We start from the raw sequence: 12,753 nt of genomic DNA, 5'->3' as shown, positions 1-12,753 counted from the left end.
GTGATATACTTTGGCAGAAATTAATATACTTATATACAATGGAAAAAAAAAACACTATATCCAAAGGCAAAATATTATAGTAAAACGAATATAAGTTACTTCTAAGTACTTCTACTTTACAATTTAATTTTCAATTCTATTTTCTTTTAATTCTTTTAACATAGTTAAGAGGATATATTGTGTAGGTATGTATGTATGTATATATAATCCCCTTCGTGCATTTGTGCCGCATTTGCTAAATACGAATGGTTTGTGCTTTTGAATTCCACTAATGGCAAAAAATTCATAGCAAAATACCTACCATTACTAATTCATATTATTTTTAGATAATTAATGTGCAATTAAGAAATAACGGCAATGCTGAAAAATGCTTGTTTATGCCAGTATAACAGTAAAATGTATTAATCAAAGCGAAACGAGAATAAAACAAATAACTGAAATTAATGTTTCAAAGGTCTTAAGCCATTATTAATTGGCCAACTGATAAACAACGGATTAAGATTTTAGATTAGGTTCTTTTTTAATGCTGCTTAGTTTCAATTTGTTTGAATTTTAGGTATTTCTATAGCTCATTTTCATTTAAACCACACACAAATTTGATTCTTATAAAATGCGAGTAATACAGATAGTAAAGAAAAAAATTAAATAAATAAAGAATTGTTCAAATCTCAGTTTTTTATGCTGAATAATTTTACTTTGTAAAAGAGGAAGTCAATCAATCAGCTTACCAAATGTGAAAATATTTTCTTTTTTTTTTCAAGTATAATTTTAATATTTTTGCTGCATACTAGGACGTATATCACCTCAAGTGTTTGACAACCCCAGGCATTATTCAGCTGCATGCAGCATAGAAATGAAGTTTTTGATCTTCCCTACGCACTCAATTAGCGCGTCAAATGCAAGTTCGTGTCCTCGACCTTTTCGAACAATTAAAACCTAAAATGAAAAGCAGTAAATGCGAGCTTACAGTTTGTTCCATTTACTAATATTTTAATTTCAATTTGGATAATTAACTTTGTACTTCAAATCGTTCATGCAACTTCAAGTATATAATTAACAAAAGACTTAAGACACGAACTTGACAATAGAGTTGTTTTAAGAGCGACTGTGGGAATTGCGCTCAATGTTACCGTTTAAGCTGTAGATATTTCCATTATGATTTCACCACGCTAAAGACTTATTTACGCCTTACGTATTTTGGAGCATTTTAAAGCAAATTGAAATTTAATGCATTTTCAACTTAACTGGTCTATAGTTGATTGATTTAAAATAATGCTTTTAGTTTTCTTGTAGCAGATAAAAATCATTAGAAAAGGTGCTATTTCCATTTTCATAAAAATTTATATCAATTTGCATATGAAATAGCTGCGTTTCAATAAAAAAAGCAATGTGAGAAAAGCACCTCGTAATGCTTTAACTTGTGCAACTCGGAAGCCATTAGCTGCATACTTTGTAGTACCTACAGCAGCTTAACACACTTAGATGAGATTCTTAATGAGGTTTGCACTTCAACCTCATAGTCTTTTGTGGCCTACTTAATTTTCTACAGGTATAATACCATAAGAGTCGGATGTGGGTATTTCCACTAGAAGGTCCATCGCAGAGAAAATATTAGAAGTTCATAAAATTACATTGTTTTTAGCATATTTTCATGGTGAAACAATCAAAATTAATATACAAAATTTTTATGTATTGAATACTACAAGATACTTTATTCATACAAGGTAGGGTAAAATGAACTATTCAATTTTGTTTTCGAATTGCTTTTTTAGTAAATACAAAAAAAAAAAAAAATGATTTTAAATTATGCAAATTTTTATACATCTTTACAATTTTTTCTATTTAATGGAGTGATTTCCGCCAGTGTTGGTATACATTTGTGTAAATTTTATCACACTTTCCATGACTTTTTGCAAAATTTTCATTACAATTGTTGGCATTCCCGTTCATAATTCCCCTTTAGCGCTGGGATTGTCTGAACCTTGTTGGTTTAAAACAACGAAGTGAAGTAGCCTTCTAGAAAGAAATCTGGGATGTTTAAATCAGGAGATCTTGCTGGCCATGCTAAATCGTCGGGAGATTACTTAACCAGAAAACGCTTATAACATAATATCTTCCGATAGGATAACTAGCACCATGTATATAATTTCGTAAAAAGAGCCAAATAGCAAATAATATAAAGTTCATGATGGAAAATGTCACCAAACACATGTCCCGTGCGAGAGTGACTAAAATTTAATTTCAAAAAGGTATTAACAATTTGTGTGCAAAAGCGAAACCATTTCTAAGAAACATCAATGCACAACATTCTATTCCCTCAAGTTTGCTGATATCGGCGTTAGAATTATTGACCGTGAAAGCCACTTCTGTTTTTGTCCCGTGCGAATAGCTTGGTTTTTTCTTATCAGCTTGAAAACGAAAAATTTTCGAAATCGACTTTAGCAGTAATTAATTAGAATTAATTAAGAGCAATAAGTTAAAGGGTCATGGGGGTCTAGAGCTCGAAAATTTAGGGTATTTTGATATTTACAATTACTAGATTAAAAAAGAATTTACAAAATGGCGCGGTTTTGAATCTGACACTCTATATATCTCCATGGATTTCCACACTGAGGTAATCTTTTGATTGCTTTTAATGCACATTGCCGAATTATTATCCTCCCTACGATATATCTACAAGTTTTCATCTCCAATGCATCATTCTAGCGTCTTAATATTCAAGCAGAAATAAATTAGAACCTAAAGCTATTGCCCATCAATTTGGGCCCTTCCAGCATTGAAACTATGAATGCAAGATTTATAGTTTCCAAGCTGAGTTGTGAACTCCTGCTGTCCCAGTGTATCAACATTTGGCTTATTCACATCACCATCGCTGTGCTAGGTGTACACAAGTCGTGAAAAAATGGCAAGCAAAGCAAACATATCCCCCTTTCCACATTTCGGCGGCTTTGTTAGTAAACAACTACAACTCAGTCTAAAACTCATAACCGGATAGTTTCCCCGTTATTATCGAGCAGTCAATCCATCTGCATGAAGTGAAAAAATGGGCTGCATTTGGTAATGGTGGCAATCTTGGCACACAAGCTGATACGCCATTTTGGTTAAATTAACCTCACCGATCTTTAGCTGCATTTGACGATGGAAACGCTTGACTATTTTTGGTTCCAGTGGGATTGCGCATTATTTCAGATAGCACATCAGTCTTATTATCAGCAGCCTCAACGATGTATATTTGTCACCTTGGAGCTAAGTGAATTTTCATCTTTTTTCAACTAAGAGACTGGTGTGCGGATTATCTTGCATTGATCAAGAGTCTTAAGGAGAATACTACCGTAGCCACTCCTAACATATTGGGTTGGGGATAGAGTTCGTAGCGTTTTTATCGAAGACTTTCAATTAAACGAAAAACAATGATGACATCTATAAGTTATAAGTCAATTATAAATGGTTTTCCAATAAGAGGTGCCATTTTGATATTCAAAGAAAAATGCTATTTTTTAATATAAATGATCAGATGTTTCTTTCATTATAAAGAGGAAGGTATGCCCTTAATATGTAGTGTAAATGAACATCAGGCAAATGACCACCACGACCACGCTTACGGCACTATATCCTTTTCATGAAATTTTCCATAACCGAATTGCAAAGTGGCTGCCCTATGCCCTCGATAGCCTCACGAATTCCATCTTTAAAGTCTTGAACCGACCCTTCACGTGGCCCCAAGCAAAAAAGTCACAAGGTGTTATATCACAAGATCTTGGTGGCCAATTGTGATCACCTCTTCGAGAGACAATACAGCCTGGAAACTTTTCCCGTAAAAGATCAATGGTTTCGTTGCTTGAGTGGCACGTAGCGCGGTATTGTTGAAAATAAACGTTGTCCAGATCAATACCATCCAATTTCAGTCATAAAAAATTGTTAATCATCTTTCGATGCTTACTGTTTACAACTACTTCCCACCTTTCGACCAACTTGTTGATACCGTTCCGCTAAAAATCGCCTGGTCTTGTGTCAAAGAAGTTGTTGAGCCAGTTTTTAAGGGCCTCTTTGTTATCGAAGGTAACGCCATTCATACGGTATGACAGGGAGCGGAAAAGATGATAATCGGTCGGTGCAAGGTCTCGAGAATACAGGGGATGCTGAAGGATCTCCCATTCGAGCTCTTGGAGTGCCACTTTGACGATTTGTGCAACATGAGGCCTGGCATTGTCGTGATGGAGTATGGATCGACCATGTCGATCACGTCTTTTCAATCGAATAGCCTCATTCACCCGGTGTACAGGGTTTGATTGAAAAGTAATGAGCCTTCCCGCGCGGAGCTTCTGCCCAGAGATCAACCGAATCGGCTGGTGGAAGAAAATTATCGTTGGACCTTCCCCATCCACTAGAAACCGGCCCCAGTTCGTTGGCAACAGCGGTGCAGTCAACAACGTTCCGCGCGTGAAAGCTGTTTTAAAAGTGTGTTAGGATTTTGCAGTGGCGAAAATGCAGCGATCGTTGGAGCAACGTTACTCGATCAAGTTTTGCGTAAAGTTAAACAAAACGAGTACCGAAACCATTGGGCTACTCAAGGAGGCTTACGGGGACCAGTGTCCAGGTAAAACGGTGGCACAAGTCGTTCAAGGAAGGCCGGGAGGACGTCGAGGACAAACAGCGATCTGGAAGGCCTTCGACGACGCAAGCAGACAAAAAAGTGAACCGGGTTCGTGAATTTTTGAATATTGACCGTCGTGCTAGTCTACGTGAGATCAGTGAAGAGTTAAATTTAACTTATTACAAAGTGCGCGAAATCGTGACCGGAAAACTTGAAATACGCAAAGTGTGTGCCAAATTGGTTCCACTCCGCCTTCCTCTGCACCTCTGCATTGGCCAAGATGGGGGTTCCGGTGCTTCCTCACCCTCCCTACAGCCCAGACCTGTCCCGTCCGGATTTCTTCTTGTTCCCGCGCCTGAAAAGAAAGCTGAAGGGGAGACGTTTCAACTCCATCGAGGCGATCCAAAAAACTGTGACAGCCGAATTGACCGCGATTCCGGCGGATGAGTTTAAAAAATGTTTCCTGCAGTGGAAGAACCGCTACCAGCGGTGTATTGACGCTCAAGGTCCCTATTTTGAAGAATATTAGTTGTATAAGCCAAAAGGTTTAATAAAACTGCTTAAAAAAAATAAGGCTCATTACTTTTCAATCAAACCCTGTAGGTGGGCAATGTAGAGCTCCTTGTTGACCAAGGCATGCTTTTTGAGCATTTCCCAGTGCACCATGCCATCCCAGTCCCACCAAACACATATCATGATCTTCTTTGGATGAAGATCCGGCTTGACTCTCGGTTTTGGCGTATCTCCTGGAGCCACCCGCTCCTTTCTTTGCCTCATATTGATCTCGGAGAGACACCATTTCTTATCTCCCGGTGCAAAAACCGCTGTTTATGACTGCGAGTTGCTCGATGGCGGGCGAGATGCTGAGAAACAATTTGAAGGCGACTTTCTTTGTTTTTTTTTTTTTTTTGTTGAGCTCGAGAGGCATTCAGGATCCCAATTTTGCGGTAAATCCCATTGAATGAAGGTTAATGAGAATCGTTTATTGATCGCAGTTCATTCCGCATTCATTTCCGCCAATTCACGACGGGTTTGGTGACCCTTCCCCTTATTAAGGGGTTACATGGGTTTCGTCGGGTAAAAAAGTCCTATTTTCAATATTTTTTTCTATGTAAAAAATTATTTATTTAATTCAAACTTTTTTCTGTCTTATAGATACTTATTTAAGAAATAGTTTCTGAAATTTTCAACCAAAACGAAATTAAAACTCCTCCATTGTGACGTCATTTCCGGTGACCCCTCAAAAAAAAAAGGTGCGTCCATGTTGTCAGCATAACTCCTGACAGCATCATCAAAAATGAAAAAAAAAAACAAAAATAAATGTTTTAGTTATGACCATAAACTCGTGCTTGAACGAAGAAAAGAAAAGAAGTAAAAATAGGAATTTGGGCAGACATTTCTCCAAAAAACTGAAAATTTCGGTCAAATTTGCTTGACATTTTGTTTTTTTAAAATAGTTGTAATTGAAAAAAAAAACAAAATCCTTCGTCTAAGCTCGAGTAAATTGTATCTCGAACCCCTGTGTAAAATTTCATCAAGATCGGTTGAGTAGTTTTCGAGAACATTTGACCACCGACTTTGAAAACACGGTTCCGAGGAAAACGCGTTTAAAGTTTTGAGTAACAATAAAAGTGGCTTGGAGCGCACACCTTTCAGAGGCTGTATCTCCGAAACTATTAGTCGGATCGACTTGAAAATTTAGGATAATATTTTTGAGATGTTGTAGAAGTTAAAAGCCACAAAAAAATCGATTTTTTTAACCCGCGAAACCCATGTAACCTCTTAAGTGATTTGAGACTTTCTTCATCGAATTCAGAGGGCCTTCCGCTGCGGTACGTGTCATCGACGTCAAAGTCGCCATTTTTGAACTGTCAAACTATTTCCGTGCTGTGGACTCACCTATGACACCTTTTTCATACACCTTCTTCTTGGCCTCGATGAAAAGCAAAGAAGAGCAGGTGTCGAAAATGTTGATTTTTGCTTCCTGGGTATTCCATCTCTAAGCCTCAAAAGTAATAAAAAGATAAAAAGGTCAAAAATGCAATGAAAATAGTTTTTTAGAGCAGAAAGAGTTTTATTGAATGAATACTTGCCCTTTGCCAAAGCAAGAAAATCGTTGTAAAATAAAAGAATATATTTTCGCTATGAACTTTTCCTCAACCCAAAACAATAGATAAAGCACTGACACTGGCCGAGAACTACTTCTTCTTTTTATTTTTATTGCTACTATTATTTAATTTTTTCTCTTTAGCTCACCGATTGCACTAATTTACGCGATTTCTTACAATCCTACCTTTGTTTGTATGACACTAACACTCCACCTCACCAATACTTTGCAGCTGCTCAATGCTCCCACCCAAACCTTAGCAGCTGCTAATGGCATTTCTATTACCCAATCAGTTGCCAGTTGTCAGCAATGACACCACACAAGTTGAACTTGGCCTTTCATTCACCAAGTTAACTGGCTATTTGACACTGCCTAAGCGTCTGTCGCTCAACGCCTGCCTGCCTACTTGCCTACTTGCCTACTCTGCCTACTTGCTGCCAAATTGTGGCATGAACCAACACCAAACCATCCATCCATCGGGTGCCAAGTACCGAGCGAATGATATGAAATTAAAAAATTAACTATGCAATGAAAAATGTAATTCAACTTGCAATAATTGCAATTCACTGCGGCTATTTGATGATAGGGCGCGCCACATACCGCCTGCCTGCGCCGCAAGAGCTCAACAACAATAAATAAATAAATACTTTCAATACACTTGTTGCCGATCCAATCCCCTAGAAGCAGCGCTGTGGCAGCAGCAGCAGCAGCAACAGCAATTCATTCATCATTATAGTCTGTCAGTGCAGTTGGCTCACCGCCACCATCACCACCATCATCGCCATCAACCTGCCATTTACTTAGTGTTTCACGATTTCATGATTATTTCCAACAGATTTCATTTTTGTAAATCAAGCGCACATTCAAATATTACAATTTGCTCACCTTCCGCACCTTCTGCACCTTCAATAGGCCACGCCAATTTTTGCTTTGTTAGTTCAATGTCTTCTATAATTTTATTGCATACTCCTATGTTGTTTGTGTACGTGTGTGCGTATTTCGCATGTGTGTGTGTTTTGCTTTCATTTCATTCGATTCATTTGGCTGCAAAGAATTCCAGTCGATCAAAACTAATAAAAATTGTATCGCTTTAAGTGAAGGAAACGTATTATTGTGCGGAACAATAGTCAGACAAATAAATAACAACAACAAAAGTAACACCTCAATAATATTTCATTGATGTGTACAATAATGGTATACGAATTTTTGTTGTTGTATGTCTGTTGCATTGCTAATTGTGTTCCATAATGAAAAGCAGCAGCGCTAAGCAAAAGTTTATTTTCATTTGTTGCACGCAACCAATTTTAATTAACGCCGCCGTCGCCGACAATTTGGCTAATCACGGCTATTACAACAACAACGAAAAATGCAAAGAAACTGTTTACAAATAAGAGAGCGCGCTACTCGTACTAACTACCCACAACTACATATGCGAAAATCGAAAATACCACAAAATAAAATTTTATTTTTTCTTTAAAAACGCACTACAAAGCGTTGAAAAAGTGAGCTAATAAAAGTGTATCGAAAGCGTTTTCTTGTTTGGGGGCTTTTTTGTTTGCGAAGCCGTAGCTTACAAAAGTCTAGGTGTAATAGCGTAAAAATTTGCGCATGCGCACCATCGCAACTACTGTAATTTCGGCAATTGTGCAGCTTTTTATGCCTTTTGGGCAATTTTCCGCACTGCACGAATTAAGCAGGGCAACACTTATTGTAAATGCGAATTGAGCTAACAATTTGTGTGGCATTTTGATTGGGGACGCATTTACACAGCATACCCCAGATAGGTATGCATGTGTGTGTGTGTGTGTAAGGTATGCCATTACTTTTCTGTAAACTTTGGTTAGTTTTCGGTTTATTGCTTCACCTACTGGGTTATTGCACTCCCATATGGAAAGTGAATTAAGTATTTTGGAAGTTGTTAGCGTTCAGATGACGACGTGATAGGGAAATATTTGGCTCCGTATGTGTAAGTCTATTTTTATTGCGGTAAATAAAGTGCCACTTGACGAAAATTAGGAGTGAGCGCAAAGTTTTGCGGGTAGAGCGAAATGTTAGAATCAAATTTAAAAAAAGTAAAAAATCCAACTTTTTCTTAATTCTGGGTTTTCACCGATATTCGAACTTACGTTCTCTCTGAATTCCGAATGGTAGGCACGCACCAATCCATTAGGCTACGGCAGCCGCCAGCATTAACACCGATAATAATGCCAGCTTTGAAATCCAACGTAGAATCTCTCTCGCCAACAAGTGCTACTTTGGACGAATAAAACTAACACTCTGTAAGGCTCTCATCATGGCACTCCTAATGTATGCCGCGGAAGCATGGACGATGACAATGTCCTAGGAAGCGTCACTTGGAGTGTTCGAGAGAAAGATTCTGAGGAAGGTTTTTATACCTTTACACTTTAGTGATAGCAAATATCGTAGGCGATGGAACAATGAGCTGTATGAGCCTTACGACGACATGGACATAGCTCAGCGAATAAAGATCCAGCGGCTACGTTGGCTGGGTCATGTCGTCCGAATGGATACAAACGCTCCGGCTCTGAAAGTATTCGATGCAGTACCAGCTGCTGGTAGTAGATCAGGTGGAGAAGGACTTGCCTGCAGTTTGTGTATCCAACTGGCACCGGTTAGCATGAAAAAGAAATGATTGGCGCGTTTTGTTAAACTCGGCCAAAGTCGCGTAAGCGTCTATCGCGCCAATCAAGAAGAAGAAAAAGTAATTAGTACTTCTCAACCCGTAAAATTTAATTATGAAAATTGAGTGATTTAATCCTCCGTTAAAATCTTTGGTTGGACTCCCGCGTCTGGTTTTTTTGCGTCCTATTCGAGGATCTTTTTTAAAACGTTATATCCATAAATCGATAGAAAATTAAATTTTAGGAAGCTATCTGGAAGCTCAAGTCGTTAGCTATAATAAAAATATGTTAAATTCGCGTCCAGAGTCGAAAAGGCTAATCTGGTCAGACTCCGGTGCTCAACGGAGGGTTGATAAGATATACCACAAGAAAGTGTCCACAATTAATTTTTTTCTTCGTAAATAATACTTCTTAAAGCTTTTTCTGCCTATGACTGACGCTCCACCTCAAAATTTTTTTCCGCTGCTACCATTTGACTAGCTATGTATATTAGGCAAGCCCTTATGATTTTATCTACATTTTCCTGCATTTCTCAACTTTCTGTGAAATAATTTAAATTTTCTCAGAGTTTAAACCACTTGGACTGTCAAAATTACTGAAATCAGCTAAAATCGAATCGAAGTACGAACTTTCTAATCCTAATATTTTGAGGAAAAGTATTCTACTCGGGTGCTTCGACTTGGTTGACTTAAAAAAAAAAATAAAATAAATCGCCCTCGTAAAAGAAGTGTCGCTGCTGATACTATTTTTGTGTTCGCTCTAGTAATATACTGTTAATTTCAAGGTGTATATGTGAGGTCTCGATAGCAGTAGTTGACAATCCTTTGAAGCGTAAAGATCTGTTTTTATCTGACGTCAAAATGGCTACGTTCGTCTCGAAAAAACAGCGTTTGGGGGAAGTCGAGCTTCAGTATTACCTTTTAAGGAGAAGTGCAGCTGAAACGTGTCATATATTCATTAATATTTACGGTAATCCGGCTCCATCAAATACAACTTTTAAAGAGTCGTTTCGACTCGAGTGATAAAGATGGGGAAGGGGCACCGAAAAAATTCGAAGATACTCAACTACAACAATTATTGGATAAAGACGCATGTCGAGCCCTTGATGATATGTATAAAGAGTTGGATGTTGACAGATCAACCGTCGGTAAAGCAGTTAGTGCCTACTGGGTGCAACATCAATTGAAGGATAGGAATATCGAGAAACGTTTGGTGGCGTGTGAGATGCTTCTTGAACAGCAGAAAAGAAAAGGTTTTCTGCATTGCATCGTAACTGGTGATGGAAAATAGATCTATTATGATAACTCTAAGCGTCGAAAATGTTAGAGCCTACCAAATGAACCAGGTCCATCGACAGCGAAAAAAAATATTCATGCTTCAAAGGTTATGTTTTGCATCTGGTGGGATCATTTATTATGAACTATTTAAACCATCTGAAACCTTCTGAGACCATTACTGCCGATCGTTGCTGACTGCAGCTAATGCGTTTGAATCGAGCTCTCAAAGAAAAGCGGCCGGAATGGGACGGTAGATATGGCAAACTGATTTTGCTGCATGACAACAACAGGCCGCACGTTGCTAAATCGGTACAGAAATATTAGAGGGATTGAATTGGGAAATCTTGCTCCACCTGCCATATTTCCGAAACAGTGCACCTTCGGATTACCATCTGATCCGATCAATGCAGTCAGTCCTTATTGGAGACCGGCTCACTTCTTACGAGAGCATTGCAAACGGGCTGAATAAACGGATCAAGACAAGAGAACTCGAAGTTTTCATCAGAGGAGTCCCTATGCCAACTGAAAGATGGAGTAAAGTTGTAGCTTCCAATGGCACATTTTTCACAAAATTCATATATTAATTAAATATTGTTTAAATAACTCGTAACTTTGGCTAAGAAACGGCGAAGACGGAAACTTATTCCCATACCCAACATTTAATTACTATCTAAATATTTCATGACAGCTTTCATCTATAAATAATAACTTGATAAACGGAAACAAGAATAATTGAAAATAGAAAGAAAATTAATTTTATAAAAATAAATAAATTACTGTTCTTGCGGTTAATGACTATTCACACAAATTTCCAATTTGCCAGTTCGTAGACTCTATAAAAGCAGGCTATATCTGTTACATTGACGCATGTGAAGGTGCATTCAAAAAACAGTTGGCTTAAATGCATGCATAGACGCAAGTAATAAAAATATTTATTAAAAAAAGCTCAGAACTTTTCATTAATTCTTATTAAAATCCACACTAATTACACAGAGTGACTGCACTTGTGGTTGAGCCTGGGATATCATTGCTTTTAGTATATTAATCAAAAAATCCCAAACTAATTGCGACTCTCGGTTGGCCAAACCCAGCATGTGCGATCTAATAAAACCAAACCGATCGCAGTGAATGTGAATAGGCAGTATTTTTCAGCCAACGCCAGTATTTGTCAGCAATAGAACACGCATTTTAATTGAATGTCACAGCCGAATAAATGACGCAACGTAAATTTTCCACTACAGTCAACTTTTTATTTGTACTCCACACTGAGCCAAGGGGCAACAATTACGCCTTGAATAATTGAATTTATTCCCTCAAGACTCCTGCCATTATGATTGCATATTTCTTAAATCATATATAGCTACAAATGTGTGTGGGTAGCTGAATGCTTGCAGCTCGGCAGACGGACGTTCTCGCACGCGCAAAATATGGCAAATGCGACGCGATTTCGACGCAAAATCAATAGCAGCTGTGTGACCGTTTCGCACACTGGTCGGCCTGAACTCGAGCATTATTTTATTTGTGTGAACTTGAAAATTGTGCAACACAATGTAAACAGCAAACTGCCAATTGCCCATTGCCAATTTCCAAGTTGCCACCTGGTGACTGCGGACGCGCCTACAAACAACAATTTGCTAGTCAAACGCCATTCAGCTGTCAGTTGACTTGCTGCTGTTGCTGCTTTTTTCGCTTCCCTCTCGCTGGCTCTCTCACCTTATCTACGAGGCATTGTTGTTGTTGACATGATTTAATTAACCTAAGTATCAGCGATTTACATGCATTCACTCGCTGCCATTGATTTTCATATATGGAAAATAATGTAAGACAAAGAAAAATTTGAATTGCCAATGGATTTGTTAGTGGGAAACAATCAGCGCAGTGACTGAAGTGGCAGTTTAACAAAATGCTTTTTTTTTGCTATCAAATAAGTGGATGAGGTGGGGCAAATTTATGTGAGAAAATTTATGTGGTTTGTATGAGGGCAGTTTGAAATAAAATATAATATGAAAAAAAAATTTTTGCTATCAACGGGAGGCCATTAAAGTAAATATAAATTAATGATTGCATCGAGGAATTTCATTGACATGTGACTCACTTTTTCTAGAGTGAAGAATTCTTTATGACTGGCGCTGG

Source organism: Anastrepha ludens, chromosome 3 (genome assembly GCF_028408465.1).
Source record: "Anastrepha ludens isolate Willacy chromosome 3, idAnaLude1.1, whole genome shotgun sequence".
In the NCBI taxonomy this organism is placed as follows: domain Eukaryota; kingdom Metazoa; phylum Arthropoda; class Insecta; order Diptera; family Tephritidae; genus Anastrepha; species Anastrepha ludens.
The sequence above is the reverse complement of the archived record's forward strand: the minus strand, read 5'-3'. Positions refer to the sequence as shown.